The following is a 20488-nucleotide window of genomic DNA, read 5'->3' as shown; positions in this document are numbered from 1 at the left end:
CCTGGCTACGTCTGCCGAAGTGGTGGATGACAAGGGAACTGCCTCTGGCCATCTAGTGGTGCGGTCTACCATCGTAAGGGTATGTGTAAACCCATGAGAAGGTGGAAGTGTCCCCACCAGGTCCACATTCATGTGATCGAACCATCGTTCCGGAACAGCGAAAGTGGCCAATGGAGATTTGACGTGATGCTGCACCTTGGCCTTTTGGCAGACCACGCAGGTGTTGGCCCAGTCGCGGACATCCATATGCATGCCCCGCCAAACGAACTTGGACGACATCAGCCTTTGCGAGGCCTTCATGCCAGGATGTGACAACCCGTGTATGGCGTCAAACACTTTTCGGCGCCAGGTGACCGGTACGATGGGGCGAGGATCTCCTACGGAGACGTCACAAAGAAGCGTGTTGCCCGCTGCATGGAATTTGACGTCGGCCGCTTGGAGGCTAGAGGGGCTGGTTCGGTAAGCTTGCACCTCTGGATCCGAGGCTTGATCCGCAGCCATGAGGGCATTGTCGATGCCGAGCTGGACTGCATGAACGGTCGCGCGAGAGAGGCAATCTGCCACCAGGTATGTCTTTACCGGCCACGTGCTGAATATCAGTAGTGAACTCGGAGATAAACGTGAGCTGACGTTGTTGTCGGGCTGACCACGGTTCGGCGGTCTTGGCCATAGCGAACGTTAGTGGTTTATGGTCTACAAAAGCAGTGAAAGGACGTCCTTTCAGCAAGAACCGGAAATGGCGGATGGCCAGAAAAAGAGCCAGCAACTCCCGGTCGAAGGTACTGTACTTCCGCTCGTTTCGTCGTAGTTGATGGCTGAAGAACGCCAACGGTTGCCACGTTCCATTTACCCACTATTCCTGCACTGCGCTGATGGTGTAGTCTGACGCGTCAGTGGTAAGGGCGATGGTGGCACCTGGCAGCGGGTGCGCCAGCATTGTCGCGTTGGCGAGGGCACTTTTTGTGTCAACAAACGCCCGGTCCATGTCGACCGTCCAGCTTACTGGATCCTTGCCAGACTTGCCCTTGAGGGCCTCGTACAGGGGTTGCATCAGCAGAGCTGCCTTAGGCACGAAGCGGTGGTAAAAATTTACTCTCCCGAGGAACTCCTGCAGGGCCTTGATGGTCTGCGGGCGCGGAAAGGATGTTACCACCTCTACCTTTGCTTGCAAAGGCACCGCTCCCTCCGATGTAATGCGATGTCCCAGGAAATCAATGTGAGGCAGACCAAACTGACACTTGGCCGGGTTGAGAATCAGGCCGTGTTGGCTGAGGCGACGAAAGAGGGTGCGTAGGTGCGCGATGTGTTCCTCCTTATTTCGACTGGCCACGAGGATGTCATCTAAATAGACGAAAAGGAACTTGAGGTCCCGCAGCACGGAGCCCATGAGGCGCTGGAAGGCCTGGGCAGCGTTCTTCAAACCAAAAGGTATCCTCAAAAATTCAAAAAGGCCGAATGTGGTGATGACAGCGGTCTTCTGCATGTCATGTTGGTGTACCGGGACCTGGTGGTAGCCTCGGACCAGATCCACCTTGGAAAACACAGTGTTCCCAGCCAAATGGGCAGAGAAATCCTGAATGTGGGGGATCGGGTATCGATCAGGAGTGGTAGCGTCGTTAATTCGCCGATAGTCGCCGCAGGGCCGCCATCCGCCGCCAGGTTTCGGTATTATGTGGAGAGGCGAAGACCAGGGACTATTGGACCGGCGAATAATCCCCAGGCGTTCCATTGTAGCGAACTCCACCTTCACGACCGCCAGCTTGCCGGGTTCGAGGTGCTGGGCCCGCACGTAGACCGGGGGGCCGGTGGTAGTGATGTGGTGTTCCACACCATGCTTCGTGGCCGTAGAGGAGAACGTAGGTCTGGTCAGGTCCAGAAATTCTCCGAGCAGGCGAGCGAACTCGTCCGGAGTTGGGAAAGCGCAGGAGGCGGTGCGCGACATGGTGGTACCACGGTGGCAAGGAATGGAGTGAAACGTGGCCGCGTTGATCAGCCGCCGGTTCCGCACATCGACTAAGAGGCTGTTGGCGCACAGGAAATCCGCGCCGAGGACGGCTTGTGAAACCCTGGCCGTAACAAATTCCCAAACAAATCGCTGGCCGCCGAAGCACACCTGGACCTGCCATTTGCCGAAGGTCCGGATAACTCCGCCATTAGTCGCTTCGAGTGAGAGGCTGTGCCTCCCAGCTTGAACATCAATAGCGGACGCGGGTATAATGCTGCACTGTGCGCCGGTGTCGCATAGGAATCGCCGACCGGAGATGGAATCGATGATGAACAACAGCTTGCCAGAATTTCCGATTGCCATTGCAGCCGCGGGACACCCGTCAGACCCGCTCTTCTTTCGCCAGTTTTGCAGTTGTTGGTTTTTTTGGGAGAGAAGCTGCAGGGAGGGCGGCAACATCTAGCTTTCGTGCTAAACCGCGCGTGGTAGAAGCACAGCCCCGAAGGTTGAGGAGCTGGGGCGGCGTCTGTGGGGGATGGGCGCCTTGTGGCAGCGCAGCACTGCTGCATCACCGCGAAAATCTTATCTGCTTCGGCAGCAAGCGCTGCGCAGTCTGTGACTTCGGGCCTGGCTAGGGCAGCTTGTACTTGCTCCGGTAACTAACTGAGGAACAGCTCCCTAAAGAGGAAGCATTCCGGTTCGGAGCCAAGGAGCGTGAGCATTTGGCTCAAGAGCTCAGACGGCTTGGAGTCCCCGACGCTGGGCATAGCGAGCAGTCAGCGGGCGCGCTCCGACTTCGTGAGCCCGAAGACCTGTAACAACCGCGCCTTGATTGTTTCATACTTGCGGTCGTTCGGGGGGTTCTCAAGCAGGCTGACGATCCGCGAGGCGGTGGAGCTGTCTAGCGCGGCGACCACGTAAAAGTAACGGGTCTGATCCGCAACAATGTTTTGTAGTGCAAACTGGGCTTCGACCTGGATGAACCACGAGGCCCCTTGTTGTTCCCAGAATTGCAGTAGCTTCAATGCAATGGCGTTTGTTTCCATGCTTCGTTCCTTCTGCGAAAACCGTTCGCAAAAGTCGGGGTCACCAATGTAGGAATGTCTAGTTCCTATCAAGAGACTGAGGTCGACTCAGGTGATCAAACAAACGATGTTTAATGTAAAACGAACTGAGTTTAACAAACAATTGCAAGAGAACTACGAATACAGGTCTAGTCAGTTCGGAGGCTCCATGAGGACTGCTAGGGCGGTCCCGTGGCTGGCGTCATGACGTCATCACATTTTTCCCGCCGGTGGGGATCACGTGATGAACGGCGTGACATCATCGTGTTTGCCCGCGCTTTTAAAGGGACTGCGCTCTGTACATGCAAACAGTATATACAAAGATACAGACTCAGGCTGTAGCTAACATATTGTTAAAGGGAATTATATACAGTTGATTGGAGTCCCTTAGTGGCTCCGCCATAGACTCATATTTATTGCCTGTATTTGTGTGAAATACTCCTAAACTTTATAATAGACTCCATTTTTTCAATCATTCTCATTGAACCTAAAGACAAATAATTTCCGTGGTAATGTTCCTGCTCCTTTGTAAAGACTGGAATCATATCAGCTATTTCCACTTTGATTGAATGCACAAGTCAAATAAATGACACTGCCTTCTTCTGCTAGAATTTATTTTAGTATTCTTGGATACATTCTGGGCTTGGTATTTTAAATTAAGCAACTTATTTTCTTAAAGATCACTTAATTTTGTAGTGTATGTGCCTTTAAGTCAGAACTACTTTTTACAGCTCCTGTATACTGTAGTACCGGCAGTGACCACACCGGTATATAAGCTGTGCGCATGCCTCTGTACCCCAGTCTAGAGATTACCCTCCTCCAGTAAAGACCTGTTATTTGTTAATGTACAGCATCCGTGTGATTATTTATCCACTGAACCACGGATCTAACAGTGGTGACGAGTGTCGATTCGAATCTACCTGCAACATAAAAAAATATTTAAAAAATAGTCGAGTCCAGGAACACGGGCGTCGACCGCGAGCAACCGCCCAGCAGTCAGGCAGAGATCCAACTTCGCTGGGGAGGCTGTGGAGAGCCGGGCTTGGTTCCCCAGCCACAACGAGCAGTAAGAGACTGACGACAGGTCCAGAGCAGACCCTTCCCGAGCAGTGGCGGCTGGAGCCGACCGATGGCAGAGAGAGAGCCGAGCAGCGTCGACGGGGTAAGAAAGAGGGTGGAGAGAGCAGGGCGCAGCCGGGGGTTGATCAACGAGCGGCGTCGAGGAAAAATACTGCAAACCGGAGAGAGAGAGGGTAAGAAACATCCGGGTTCTAGACTGAGCGGCGTCGACAAATATCAAGAGAAGAATGCGCAGAGCACAGCCAGGGATCACGGGCTGATCAGGGTCCGCGGGGCGATGCAAGGGGAGACGCCATTGAGCTGCGGAGAAGCAGGGAGAGCGCAGGAGACGCCATTGAGCCGCGAAGAAGCAGGGAGAGCGCGGGAGGCGCCATTGAGCCGCGGAGAATAAGGAAGAGCGCAGGAGATGCCATTTTGTGAAGGCGCAGCGGAGAAGACGGGCGAGCGCGGGAAGGAAGGAAAGCGCGGGAGAAGCCATTTTGTGCCAGCGGAGAAGAAGGGGAAGCGCGGGAGGCGCCATTGGTGATAGCTAATGCACAACCAAGGATGCCGAAGAGTGGCAGTATCTCTACGTTCGACAATGAAGTCGAAGATTGGGCGACATTAGTGGAACGTATTGAGGTGTACTGCAGGGCGAATGAAGTGCCAGATGCTAATAAAGCACTGGTTCTGTTAAATTCCATGGGTGCAAAAACTTATGGGTTACTGCGAAATCTAATAACCCCAGAGAAGCCGGTAAACAAGAATTTTGAAAGCATAGTGGAAATCCTACAAGACCACTTAAACCCCACACCGCTGCTGATAGCAGAACGATTTAAGTTCCATAAAAGGAACCAACACAAAGACGAAAGCAATGCTGAGTACCTAACGGAACTGCGCAAGCTATCGAAATACTGCCAGTTTGGAGCGGGACTAGCAGACACGTTAAGGGACAAGTTTGAGTGTGGGTTACAAAGTGAAGGAACCCAGAAATGGCTTCTATCAGAAAAGGACCTTACGCTGGACAAAGCTTTCAGTATGGCAATATCACACGAAGCAGCCGCAAGGGGCGCTGCAGAGATACAACGGAGACCGCAAGAATAAGGCACCAACGAAATGACCTATGGAACAGGGAAGTGCTATCGCTGCGGCAGAACAACACATGACCAGAAAGATTGTTGGTTCAAGGACCAAGTGTGCAGACAGTGTGGGAAAGCAGGACACATAGCAAGAGTCTGCCGGTCTGGGAAGAAAACCAACAGTAAGAAATCTCCACAGGAGATGTACAAAAAGGTACACCAGATGATGGACAGTGGTTCAGATGAACAGAAAAGTGACACAGACTCCGGAAGCAAGGAGCTGGGTTGTCTGAAACTACATAATGTAACCGAATGGAGGATCACCAGACTATCTGGGTTACACTCAAGATAGACGGAGTCCAAGTGGAAATGGAATTGGACACAGGGTCAGCTCTAACAGTCATAAATCAAAGAGACTACAAGCGGCTATTTTCACACATACCCTTGAAAGCTACAGAGATTGTCTTGAAGACGTATACGGGGCAAAAAGTCTACCCCAAAGGGAAAATAAGGGTGAAAGTGACATATAAAGGTCAGGAACTACCTAAAATGGATATATATGTATTGCCAAATGGAGGACCACCACTGCTAGGACGTGAATGGATCCGAAAGATACAATTAGATTGGCATTCCATACAGGCACTGAAGGTTGAGGCCAAAAAGGATGACGACGTCACACCTGGACGACTGTCAAAAATGCTAACTGACGCAAGAGAAGTGTTCCAGGAGGGACTAGGAACACTAAAAGGAATAACAGCAACAATTAAAATAGAGGAAAATGCAAGCCCAAAGTTTCTGAAGGCCAGACCAGTGCCTTATGCAATCAGACCAGCGGTTGAAGCAGAGCTGGAAGGGTTGGAACGTTCAGGAGTACTGTCCAAAGTGGACTGGAGTGAGTGGGCTACACCCATCGTTCCTGTAATGAAGAGGTCGTTGAGTAATATGCCTGGGGAACTAAAGAAGGTCCGCATCTGTGGGGATTTTAAGGTGATAGTGAACCCAGTCCATCACACGGTGCAATATCCGCTTCCACGAATTGAGGATATTTTCGCCTCGCTATCTGGTGGTAAACGCTTCACCAAAATTGATCTAGCCCAGGCGTACTTGCAAATGGAGGTAGAAGAAGCTTCGAAACATTACCTTACGATCAACACCCATAAAGGTCTCTATCAATACAACCGGCTGGTGTTTGGAGTAGCCTCGGCTCCGGCTATCTGGCAAAGGGCGATGGATCAGGCCCTGCAAGGGATTCCAGGGACCCAGTGTTATTTGGATGACATCTTGGTCACGGGTGAAAATGACGGTGATCACCTTGCTAACTTGGAGAAGGTGCTCGCCAGATTAAAGGAATATGGGCTATGAGCTAATCGCCACAAATGCGAGTTTTTCCAGAAACAGATCTCGTATTGCAGCCATGTCATCGATGAAGAGGGGTTACATAAGTCCCCTGACAAGATTGAGGCAGTAGTCATGGCTCCCGCACCGGAAAATGTGTCACAACTGAGGTTGTTCCTCGGGCTGGTAAACTATTACCACAAGTTCTTCCCAAATTTGTCTATGGTATTACACCCGCTGAACACCCTACTGCAAACAGGGGTACCATGGAAGTGGGATGACGAACGTAGACGAGCTTTCCAGAAGTGTAAAGAATTGATCACATCAAAAGAGGTGTTGGCCCATTTCAACCCAGCACTACCAATTCGTTTGGCATGTGATGCATCACCCTACGGCATTGGAGCGGTGCTGTCGCACAAATTCCCAGACGGGTTGGAGAGGCCAGTAGCCTTTGCGTCTCGGTCACTAACCTCAGCCGAGCGCAACTACGCCCAGATTGACAGGGAGGCCCTCAGCCTAGTATGGGGAGTAAAAAAATTCAACCACTATCTGCATGGGCAGAAGTTTACCTTGCTGACTGACCACCAACCACTTGTCTCCATCTTTAATCCTAAGAAGGGCGTGCCAGTAATGACTGCACAGCGGTTACAAAGATGGTCCCTGTTTCTAGGGGCGAATCAATATGAAATAGAATATAAAGGCACGAAACAGCATGGGAACGCTGATGGGCTATCGCGCCTGCTACTGCCTACGGTGGAGGAAGCACCAGCAGTGGACCCTATCAAGATATTTTATTCGTCGATAATTGAACGATTGCCAGTAACAAACGCGGATATAGAGAAGGAGACTCGCAATGATCCGACGCTGTCACGGGTATATGAATTGACGGTGAGGGGATGGCCAACACATGGTGACTCACTGTTGCCAGCATTCTCATCCAGAAGAGAACAGCTGTCAGTATGCCAGGGGACAGTGATGTGTGGATCCAGAGTGGTGATTCCACCCAAGTTAAGGGAGAGAGTGCTAAGTGAGCTACATGAAGGTCATCTGGGGGGAGTGAAAATGAAAAGCCTTACAAGGGCTTATGTGTGGTGGCCGGGAATCTATCAACAAATCGAAGACCTAATTAAGAGCTGCTTAGGATGCCAGAAGGTCCAAAATGCACCACCACATGCCCCTCTACACCCATGGTAGTGGCCCTCCTCTCCATGGCAACGGGTGCACATTGATTTCGCTGGTCCATTCATGGACTCAATGTTCTTAATAGCAGTGGATGCTCATTCAAAGTGGCCTGAGGTGATAAAGATGTCTTCAACCACTTCAGAGAAAACGATTGCAGTCCTACGGATCATATTTGCCAGAAACGGTTTGCCAGAGCAGATCTGCTCTGATAATGGACCACAGTTTGTGTCCGACGAGTTCCAAAAATTCATGAAAAGGAATGGGGTAAGGCATTACACATCCGCCCCGTATCATCCAGCCACCAATGGATTGGCTGAGAGGTTCGTACAAACCTTTAAGAAGGCGATAAAGGCCATGTGCGACGATGAAATTCCACTACAGCATAAGCTGGACAATTTCTTATTAGCCTACCGAAACGCGACACATGCAGTTACCAACCAGACCCCGGCTATGATGTTCTTTAACCGAAGGTTGAGATCTCGTCTGGACTTGCTCAGACCAAATGTGCGAAGAAATGTTGAGGACAAACAATTCCAGCACATCAACGAGAAGCCGACAAGGAGCTTCAATGTAGGGCAACCAGTCTTGGCCCGGGACTATCGAACAGAGAAGTGGCAACCTGGAACGATATGTACAAGGCAGGGGCCATTAATGTACACAGTGGATGTCGGGGAGAACATTGTGAGACGCCACGTCGATCAGATCTTAGCATCACAGGAATGCGTCAACCCCATGTCTCGAGTACCTGGGGATGAACCCGACATACCGGTAGCATCTACTTCAGACCCAGTAGCAGTGGAACCCGATGAGCTACCCGATGAAAAGGGGTCAGAATCGCCTCTGCACCAAGAACAAGAACCTCTGGAAAGGCGCTATCCCGAAAGGGTCAGGAAGCCGCCCCAAAGACTGAATCTATAAATGGACTTTTGTTATTGAATGTACATGTAAAAATGTAATTGTTATTTGAATATTAAGGGGGTATTATTAATCTAAAATGGGAGGAATTGTAGTGTATGTGCCTTTAAGTCAGAACTACTTTTTACAGCTCCTGTATACTGTAGTACCGGCAGTGACCACACCGGTATATAAGCTGTGCGCATACCTCTGTACCCCAGTCTAGAGATTACCCTCCTCCAGTAAAGACCTGTTATTTGTTAATGTACAGCATCTGTGTGATTATTTATCCACTGAACCACGGATCTAACAAATTTGATGACCATTATTTACTCATGAGCTTGAATGTTTCCATTTACTTTAGTTACTAAATTGGAAATGCTCCTGTTGTGTTCTCTGCAGAAGAATTGTCAAAAAATATACATTTATACTCCTTCACTCTGTTGCCTTTCTTGTTACCTTAAAGGGCCTATTTGTTCTTCAATGTATTGCTGCTAATGTGTCTAGAAACTCTCATTTGTTTTCCTGTAAGTCTTACTGTTATTGGCTTTTCCATTCGTCTTTTTCATCTTTGATTAAGCTTTTTGCGTCTCTTACTCTGCCTTCGTAGATTTTCAGATTTTTTCTTTCCCCCTTTTCTTAAATTACTTGCGGCATTTTTATTGTATCTTTATGCTTGAAGCCTTATCGCCCATTTAACCATTTAGGTTTAATTTTAGACAATGACTTCTATATGACGTAGATTTCAGCCAAATCACCTCAAGTGCATCCTGAAAAGTACTCTGTTGTTTCAGAATGCTTTTTCTCTCCAGTTCTTCCTGTGTTGTCTTGTGTTGTCTTGTTGTGTGTCAGCCGTGGCTCAGTGGGTAGCACACTCACCTCTGAGTCAGGAGGTTGTGGGTTCAAGTCCCACGCCAGGGGCTTGAGTACATAAATCTAGGCTGACGCTCCAGTGCAGTGCTGAGGGAATGCTGCACTATTGGAGGTACCGTCTTTCAGATGAGATGTTAAACTGAGACCCCGTCTGCTCTCTCAGGTAGATGTAAAATATCCCGTGGCACTATTTCGAAGAAGAGCAGGGGAGTTATTCCTGGTGTCGTGGCCAATATTTATCCTGCAATCCACATAACAAAAACAGAATATCTGGTCATTATCACATTGCTGTTTGTTGGAGCTTGCTGTGCGCAAATTGGCTGACACGTTTCAAACTTTACAACAGTAACTACACTCCAAAAGTACTTCATTGGCTGTAAAGCGCTTTGAGATGTCTGGTGGTTGTGAAAGGCGCTATATAAATGCAAGTCTTTTTTTCTTGTAGATTAGCTCTTTTGAAACCTGGCACATTCATTTTATTATCTCTTGCTCCAGCTGCTGAATCTAATGATGTTCCCATCACTGGTACCCCGGTCTTCTTCAGTTGCTCCACTGTTTCAAGCTCAATGCTAAATTCTAATTCACTATATTGAAAACTGACCATGCACTAATCTCCTAAATTAATTTATATTTTCAAAAAGATCCCTTCCACTGGCAAGAATGTCGGTCACCAGAGGACACAGAATTAAGATAATTAGCAAAAGAATCAGAGGGGTGATGAGGAGCTTTTCTTTTTACAAAGGGAGTTGTTATAATCTGGAATTCACTGCCTGAAAGGGTGGTGGATGCAGATTCAATAGGTAATTTCCAAAAAGGAATTGGATATATACTTGAGAAGGAAAACATTGTAGGACTATGGGGAAAGACCAGGGGAGCAGGACTAATTAGAGAGCTCTTTCAAAGAACCGGCACAGACATGATGGGCTGAATGGCCTCCTCTTTACTGTATGATTCTATGATTGTTAGCTTCTCTGATTGGTGAGCTGGCAAATGCACTGTGTTGTGTGGTACTGAACCATAATGGCCATATCGTCCCAGTTTTAATCCCAGGTCTGTGCTCAGTCTGGGACCAATGGAGTTGCTACAATTGACCTCACCCTCTCCAGGCTATTGAGGGGAGCAGAGACAAAAATAATAATTCTGAAGATGAGGACAGTGTGATGTTTGTTATGTTGTCAGAGCACTGGTTTCTATATCTCACTTATAAGAGCAAACTAAAGCTGATTCAATGCTAGTTTCATATTATTATGTAGAGAAATCAGGGTAGTGGCAAATGCTCCAAACTTTATTGTACAGACAGAGTAATTGTACTTGCTGGTAGGCAGTCAAAGCAGCTATGTTTTTTGGTTGCCACTGGCTTTGCTTTTGCTGTTGCTCCTGCAGTTAATGGGGCCAACTTTCTGAAACCTATTCCTAACTCAGGATTTTAGAATGATGGACTGAGAAATTAGACCTCCACCCAAAACGGGCGCAAAGTTGGCAGAGTGGCCGCTTCACTGGCCTGTTCATGCTGGTGTGAAGCTTGAACCAAGTGGCCTCCTCAAATGTCACCAGAGAAACATGAACATCAAATTGGCATCGCACTGTAGCTTGCTGGTTGTGTGAGGGCAGAAAATCGGACTGCTAGTTCGTTCACTCAACGCCTGGTACCACTCAGCAGAGCAGGCATTTTGCAATCAGAGTCCTGCAACCGGCATAGGACCCCGATTTAGAAACATAGAAAAATAGGAGCAGGTGTAGGCCATTCGGCCCTTCGAGCCTGCTCCGTCATTCAGTAGGATCATGGCTGATCCTCTATCTCAATACCATATTCCCGCTCTCTCCCCATACCCCTTGAAGCCTTTTGTGTCTAGAAATCTATCTATCTCCTTCTTAAATATATTCAGTGACTTGGCCTCTACAGCTGTCTGTGGTAGAGAATTCCACAGGTTCGCCACCCTCTGAGTGAAGAAATTTCTCCTCATCTCAGTCCTAAATGTTCTACCCCATATCCTGAGACTGTGACCCCTCGTTCTAGAAACCCCAGCCAGGGGAAACATCCTCCCTGCATCCAGTCTGTCTAGCCCTGTCAGAATTTTATACATTTCCACGAGATCCCCTCTCATTCTTCTAAACTCTGGTGAATACAGGCCTAGTCGACCCACTCACTCCTCATACGACAGTCCTGCCACCCCGGGAATCAGTCTGGTGAACCTTTGCTGCACTCCCTCTATGGCAAGTACATCCTTTCTTAGGTAAGGAGACCAAAACTGCACACAATACTCCAGGTGTGCTCTCACCAAGGCCCTGTATAACTGTAGTAAGACATCCTTGCTCCTGTACTCAAAATCTCTTGTAATGCAGGCCAACATACCATTTGCCTTCCTAACTGCTTGCTGCACCTGCATGTTTGCTTTCAGTGACTGGTGTACAAGGACACCCAGGTCCCTTTGTACATCAACATTTCCCAATCTATCACCATTTAAATAATAATGCCTTTCTGTTTTTCCTACCGAAGTGGATAACTTCACATTTATCCACATTATACTGCATCTGCCATGTATTTGCCCACTCACTCAAATTGTTTAAATCGCCTTGAAGCCTCTTTGCATCCTTCTCACAACTCATAATCCCACCTAGTTTTGTGTCATCAGCAAACTTAGAAATATTGCATTTGGTTCCCTCATCCAAATCATTGATATATATTGTGAATAGTTGGGGCCCAAGCACTGATCCCTGCAGGTCACCACCTGCCACCCTGAAAAAGACCCATTTATTCCTACTCTGTTTCCTGTCTGTTAACCAATTTTCAATCCATGCCAGTATATTACCCCCAATCCCATGTGCTTTAATTTTGCACACTAACCTCTTATATGGGACTTTATCAAAGGCCTTCTGAAAATCCAAATACACCACATCCACTGGCTCTCCCTTGTCTATTCTACCAGTTACATCCTCAAAAAACTCCAGTAGGTTTGTCAAACATGATTTCCCTTTCATAAATCCATGTTGACTTTGTCTAATCCCATTGATATTTTCTAAGTGTCCTGTTATCACATCCTTTATAATAGACATTCAGCATTTTCCCTATTACTGATGTTAGGCTAACCGGTCTGTAGTTCCCTGTTTTCTCTCTCTCTCCTTTGTTAAATAGTGGGGTTACATTTGCCACCCTCTAATCTGCAAATTTCAGTGGGCAGGCTGCTCCCCCATTTACAGGCCAACTTCAACATTGCATCAGGTGGGCCTTGGGTGTCAAAGGGGCGGCCAAGATGCTTTCCTCCAACCAATTTTTATCTGGTGGTCACCCGTTTTTTAAGCGCAAGTAAGGGACCCATGAGTTGAATTTCTCCCCCATTATGCTTTTAGTGGCAAGTAGGGGATAAATTATGTTATAGAAGAAATGATTTAGCATGGTACAACCCAAAGGCACAACCATGGCTAAACATGGACACTGGAGGCTCACCCACACAACCACCCGCTCACAGGCGTACTCAAAATCAATTGTTATTCTTGATAGTAAATTTGTACAAATTTACTATCTGTTTCAACACTTCTCAAACTTTTTTGGTATGGGCCCCAGCTAAAAGGTTTTAGCTTCTCATGGCTCTGACTAAGGATACTGGCAAGTGTGGAAAGTATGTCTCGCCCTCCTTCACTTCTGTTCTCCACTCTCCCCCTTCAGTTCTGTTTCTTTCTCTCTTTTCTTTCACTTCTGTGTTTCTTTTTCTCTTTCTCCACAACTTCTGTTTCTCACTCTCCCTCACTTTTTGTCCTCCTCTCTCACTTTTGTCTTTCTCTTTCCTTCTTTACTTTTCACCACTTCTCTTTCTTGCTTTTTCCCCCTTCTTTTTGCCTCTTCACCAGTTTTCTTTTCACTACTTTTCTACAGCCTTGCGGGGAGCAGCATGGGAAAGATGAGGAAGCTGGGCAGCTCTCTCAGTCAGTCAGCAAACAGGCCTTTATAAAGGGCAACGGCATCGGGGCTTTATACAGGAGCACAGGGAGTGCAACTTCAAAAGGAGCATGGGCAGGGGAGAACGTCTGCTAAATGTTTATTGGTTGTGCCAGTGGCACAAAATCCAGTGAATTTTATGTCAAATTGTGCATTTGGGAACTAAACTGTGCCATTTTAATGCAAGTGGCATAGTTTGCTGCCCAAATAGTTTTGTACAAAATGTCTCCAAGGCAAGGAAAATGCTAGTTTCTGAACGTTATCAAATGACATGCCACAGCAAATCATTTCCCCTGAGCAGGCACGGACCCGGCTCCTGTTTGATGTTTATAGGATTGGCTCGATATAATAACTTGCAGAAAGGCTCCACACAACACTACAAACACCACTCTTCAGCATTATCCTCAATCACCCTGTGGTATGTGAGCTGGGTGAAGGTCTACATTCTCAGAATGCCACTCTTACCGAACCTACTATCATGAGATTCACATCTCTGATGGACGTCACATGCTCACACCTAAGCCCAACGTTTTTTTCAACCTCTGATGTGACTTTGGGCATTTGACTTGATTCTGCTGCAATTGTTGCCCCCTGACCGAGACTGGTGATGTCAGAACAGGTTTCCCCTCACTTTGATCTCCGGCCCACTGTAATTTATCTGCGCACCTTTCATAGCTGCTGTGGTTATGAAAAGCAGGTGCAAATCATGGTGTTTAGGCTTTATTGCGAGTTCAGTCACTATAGTTTTTTTTAGACTGGATATTTGCATTTTTATGAAAGCTTAGTCACTCTAATACCTTTTGAAGTAAATTCTGATGGGCAGGGATTAAATTGTTCATTGTTTCATCTTGTATCTATTGCCTCTTGCTGCAGAAGTTATTCTGTAAACTCTCACAATTTTATCTGTACACGTTTACGTCCCTCAATCTTATCTCTGACTTTCAAGGTATAGACCACCTACATACTTGACAATTTTCACTCAAAGATTATAGATAGCTTCGTGAGACCATTTTCTTCTTGATCATTCCTCACTTGCATTGTATATTTGCTTCCCTGCTCTCTTGAACGTACTGACTTGTGCTGATGTGGAGTTCCAAGAGAACTAGCAGGTATTAGATATCTCATCCAAGTGGCCATTCTTGTGCATGAATCACAAAAATAAATAGCCTCTGGTTGCTTAAGAATGATGGGAAACACAATTCAATCCACACATGCGGACACTTTCCATCGAGGGTCATTGAATACCGATCAGAAGCAGGAACCCGAGCTGATTTTTTCCCTTCCTACTTAGTGGTGCTGGGAGCAATTGCTGCACATCTGCTGCTATCCTGTTGATGTACGGTAACTCAGCACAGACAAAGAATGAAACATGAAACTTTACTGGTCTATATGGCTTCATAACACACAGGGTTGTCCATTTCCTAACTGAGCCAAAGGAGTTTACCTGCTGAAAAAATTATAATCACTTCCTATTCTATCCATATGAAAGCATCATGGCGATACAGGAGCTTGGTGTTGCAATGCATTGCATACTGTGGTAGAGGGAAGTTCACCATACTCAGCTCCTGATCTCAGCTGAGCTGTCTGAATGGAAGTTAGACATAACAATATCAACCTGGGCCACTCTCATTCAACTGGTGATGGAGCAACACTGGCTCAGGCCTGTGAGCGGGCTCTTTGTCCACCTTCTCAAAAGATGAATAGTATGTAGCATTAGAGACCAGGGGGTAATGGCAAAGGTGTAAAATGGGCAATATCAGATCAGGCACCTTATACACCCCGCCCGACTTTTCTTTCCATTGACTGCAATCTGATCTGCTATCTCCTTTTTCACACCATTGCCGAAAGTTAAAATTATCCCCAAATATAAATAAAAATGGGGGAAGAAAAAAATGAACAAAAACACAACTCTGTATGATTTCGTAAACCTTTTTCAATTTCTCCGCTCTTCTCCTCAAAGTGGTAACTCTTCTGGTGTGTAGTTCCACAGGCACCAGCAGGCCTTCATCATCTCACCAAGTGCCAGGTTTCATTTGTGAGTTTAGTCCATTAGTATCAGTAGGCTAATGGCATCGCAGCCAAAGCCATTCCCGACCTCGCCTGACATCTGCACATGCACACTTTCTAGCAGGGACCAGTGGATAGTGATCATGAATGGGGACCCTGATATGTTCCCGTTCTCGCACAGGGATCAACTGCAGCTCCCATATTGCTGCCCGAGTTGCGATCAGTTAACTCAGCGCAGGCCAGGGATGGAATCTGGGAAGTGCTAACCTGTGTGGTTTAGTGCCACACTGAGGGGTGCATTGAAGTGTGGCGAAGCCCAAAACTAGGGGCCATAAACATAAGATAGTCACTAATAAATCCAATTCAGGAGAAACTTCTTTACTCAGAAGGTGGTTAGAATGTGGAACTCGCTACCACAAGGAGTGGTTGAGGCGAATAGCATAGATGCCTTTAAGGGGAAGCTAGATAAGTACATGAGGGAGAAAGGAATCGAAGGATATCCAGATAGGGTTAGATGAAGTTAGGTGGGAGGAGGCTCGTGTGGAGCATAAACACTGGCATAGACCAGTTGGGCTGAATGACCTGTTTCTGTGCTGTACATTCTATGTAATTCTATGTAAGTAATCCATTGGAGAAATTTCATGCTATACATTCTCATGCAGTCTTTACGTAAAGTGTGAAAATATATTTAAAAGCAGATTATTTCATCTTTGTAAACTTTGCAATTTAAACCTGTTTCTACAGAATTGCTATATGTCAGAATACTTATGTTTCAGGTCACTAGTTCTTGTGCAGAAATTTTATTTCATTCTCTAGAAATTGGTACATTTTACATTTATCATCCTCAACTTATTTTCTATGCTTATATAGGTTGTTATGAATCCTTTCCAACAATTTTATTTTACAATCTATAAAAATGAAACTATAAAACTGTTCTCTGTATATTTCATAGAGCTTTGACACATTTTAATATGCTTTCTTTAGAATTGTTTTATCGACTGGTTATTAACTTTGTTGAAATTATTTTTCCTTAAACCTTCAGACTGACCCTGAAATAATGACCCTTTTGTGATGTTAAAGCATCAATTGCTGATCATTGTTCCTGACCCGTGTAATGTCTGATTTAGCTTGGGGTGTTCTATATGGTCGGTCATCTGATGCAAAGTGACTTGTCATCTCCAGTAGTAAGAGTACCCAAATGGTGAAATTAATTAAAATTACTGGGCTAGATTTTCAGTTGCTTGCGCCAGCAGTTAGCGCCTTAAGAGAAGTGATTTTCGGGCGCTATGCGTGTAGCGCCTGGGCGCAGCGCAGTTTGCGCCCCGCCCCAAATTAAGTTGCCCGTTAGCGCCGGCGCAAAGTTTAGCGGCCGCCCGGATGCGCGCGCAGAAAATGACGTCACATCCTCGTGCAACGCCCTTTGGCCGCCCCGAATCCAAACTTCAGTCGGACCGCCCGATTGTGCGGCTGGCGTCCAGTGCGTTTGTAAAATGGAACGCAACACACCCTGGGGAGCGCAAATTAAAGGGCCCTCCTCCTGCACTATAATGGAAGGAACCAGTGTGTTGTGAATGGTGTATTTATGTTTCCGGCCTCCTCCTCCTCCTCCTCCTCCTCCTCCTCCTCCTCCTCCTCCTCCTCCTCTTCCTCTTCCTCTTCCTCCTCCTCTTCCTCCTCCTCCTCCTCCTCCTCCTCTTCCTCTTCCTCCTCCTCCTCGTCTTTCTTCGTCTTTTCCCCCCCAGACTCTGCCTTTGCAAATAAACACATGCACCCTTCCCCTTTAAGAGCTCACTGGCACCAGAGTGTCTGCCGTGCGCAGCGCTCTGCACCGCCGGCTTAGCGCCTAAAGATAGTAGTGGAACGCCTCTTTTAGCGCTCCACCAACCTCTTAGGGCGAAGCCACTGAATTTCCGGCAACGGGGCGCTACTTTGGGGCGGGCGCTAACTTCGGGCGGGCGCTAAGGTTAGCGCCCCAAAACTGTCTGCACTGAAAATCTAGGCCACTGTCTTCTAATACAGTTTTTTTTTAAATTTTGTAAATGCTTCTTAATTTTAATCGGGCTGCAAGTTTCAATACACCTTTTAATAGGTTATTTTATTTTTTACAAGACAGTCCAAATAATGCTCTGCCAAATGACCTACTTTACCTTTAGTAACACAACAATTCTCTACCCTATAAATCCAAGCAATATCTTTTAACAACCTGATGTGCCTTTAATTCCACAGTTCATTCAAATGCATGTGTAAAATAAGGGAATGATCTAATACGAATGTTGTCACTGATTGTTTTATTTCCAAGTTTACTGTTATTTCAATAATTCACTGCACAATAAGCAATATTTGAATAGATATAGCTATTAATGAACACTTTTCATCTACACCATCTTGCCCGGACATAGGAATGAACAAAATGACTGCTTTAAGTGTAGCTGCGAATTAGAGGAGGATTTGTGAGGAAAGAGGTCTTTGTTGTGTGCTGTTGTTGACTTGCACATGAGTTGGTAAATTAATCATGTGACTGGGGTTAGACCTTTACATTTTTTCCAAGTTCCGTGCAAGAGAGCATGTCTGAGTGTTTTCTGTTGTTTTCCCCTCATTTGGCTTGGAAACTTCTTTCCATCTCTTGCTATGTGTTTTGTCAGTGGTAGTAATTAAAACTGTAATTTGCAATGCCAGCTTTTAAAGAAGCATTAGTCAAAGGAAGCTTTTAGAACTCACTGATAAGATTAGTGATGACGTGTTGATGAATGGCTCCTTCTTACACGTCTTTATGTTTTCTTAAAATGGTGCAAAAATATATTCGCAGATCAACACCCTGAGATTACTTTCAGCATATTCGAAAAATGCTGATTTAAATTTATGTAAAAAAATCAAAAGCAGGAAATCCTTAGATTGTGAAAAGAAAGTAACTCGATGAATAAACCATTTGGTTTAATTAGTTCTATGCACTACTTCCGGCACCTCCGTTAACATGTTCTTATAAATTACTCTCTCTGTTATTTTAACGTAGACATTAAGTAATGTATTTTTGTTGGGTGAATGTCTGGGTTAAAATAAGGCACAAAATAATTCATATAAATGAGTCAACAACTGCCCTAAATTAGCCCACCGTAGGAATCAAACTTACATGTATACAAAATCTGAAATCGGGTACTGTGATAATTAGTGAAAAATAATGAAACTGAATATATATACTCAGTCAATACAAAAAAGTAACCATTTCAGGGTTTAATTATCAGTTTGGTATAGTTCTGTGTGACTGCATGGAATGGCAGATCTTGTTAATTATGGGGTAATGGTATACATTAGTTATGTTTGCTTTGATAATTGTTCTGCTGAGTTTTTTTTGCATGGAAGAGCAGTGGAGCAGAAAGCAGTGGCGAGAGATATATAATTTATCCTTGTTAACGCTGGAAGAAACTTTAAAAGAATGAATTGAATAATTTTACATTTGCTTAATTCCTGAGTGGTTATTAATTCTTCTCCCGAAAACTGGAAGAGTTAACAATAAATGACTGAGATTTACTTAATATGCATATTTTAAACTTTTCCACCTTGCGTATGATAACTCTGATTGGAGTGCTCAATATCTTGAACCTCAGTAAAAAAAAAAACGGTTTATGTTTTGATTCTCAAACCTTAAGTCATTTTAAGAACTCACAGCTTTAAAGAATTTCTGGGAGCTTTTCTTTTCATAGAGTCATCTATCCTGTATTCTGGATACACGCAAAACATAATGGGAGTTGTAATGCTAGGGAGTAATATGACATTTGTATGTTTCATACATGTAAGGTATTGCTATTTGTTGCAGATAGCAAATGAGAAAGAAAAACAGGAACAGCATGATCATGATGGCTACAGACCACATCAGCGGGAGTGCAGTGATACGGCCCATAAAGGGAGAAAATGCATTGGCCCAGACATTCCTATCAAAATAACGGTGAGGTTGATGGCTCTCGCTGTTATTTCTGCGCAAATGGTACGTCAGCTTCAGGCGAGGGGCAGATGTGCAGTTAAACTCAAATATCCAAAAGTTGCTGTTCGAGTTGCGCTGCTCTGCTGTTAGCTTTGCGAAAACGACATCTCGCTGTCTGGCTCACCATTGCAATGCATTGAGTGGCGTGATGTTACTGAATTTATGCAGTAGATACGAAACAAACTTCCCACAGAAAGTTAAGTCTTGCCCATTCCAGTCTAAGTACCCTTTTAATGACGTGATAAGTGTTAATTACTGCCAAACAACCTCTCTGGCACTGAAAATTAACTTTTACAAGCGCGACTCTCATTCATTCAGATTTTAATTGTTGTTGGAAATTCTAAAAATGTCAAATTAAAATTTTCTTTTGTACTTTTCCTTTCTGTCTTTTTTCTCTTTTAATCCAACCTTTCTTCCCCTCTCTTCATTTCTCTTTCTGTGGCATTGAATTCACCCATTCTAATTTACACTTCCTTCTGAGTCCTCGAGCTGTTACTTTCACAATCTTTCAATCTGATTGGTTAAGGAGATACACAGTTGCTTTCCCTGTTCACTCAGGTCCCAGATACCTTGTTTCCCTTGCTGTGTCTAACTAATGGCAAATGCCATTAGATTCCTACAGCAAAATCTTTCAGGGATTTGAGAATTAATGTTGAAAAACCAACAGACTTTAAAGGAATAACTACAGGGATGGTACTTGTTATAGTTTTAGGAAAGAATGCAAAGTACAGTAAGTGAATGTTGATGGAAGTTAACCTAGGATCTATTCAGGAGGGCTAAATATCCCTGTGAGGCTTGAACATACTGCACACTGTGTGAATATGAAACAGTACTCACAGCTAGTTATTGTAAAATATCAGATTTATATCATGTAGGATGTAGCTTCACATTAATGTCCTTGCATCAAGTACAAAATGATCGGTATCAGGAGACCAGAATGCCCACATTTATGGTATTTTAGAAACAAAATCTGAAGTATTAACTAAAGTAATGCAAATGATCCATTTTGATTGGCTAATGGGTGGTAGGGGGTACAATGGAGCTCAAGTTTCAGGAGCCCAGAAGCATTCCAGTATCTGATGGAACCTCTGACATATTGTAAAGAATTACTGAAAGTGCCCACAACATTCAACTCACTGG

The sequence above is a fragment of the Somniosus microcephalus genome, chromosome 11 (genome assembly GCF_052327205.1).
Source record: "Somniosus microcephalus isolate GS21.2 chromosome 11, FLI_Smic_1.0, whole genome shotgun sequence".
In the NCBI taxonomy this organism is placed as follows: Eukaryota; Metazoa; Chordata; class Chondrichthyes; order Squaliformes; family Somniosidae; genus Somniosus; species Somniosus microcephalus.
This window is presented reverse-complemented; position numbering follows the sequence as displayed.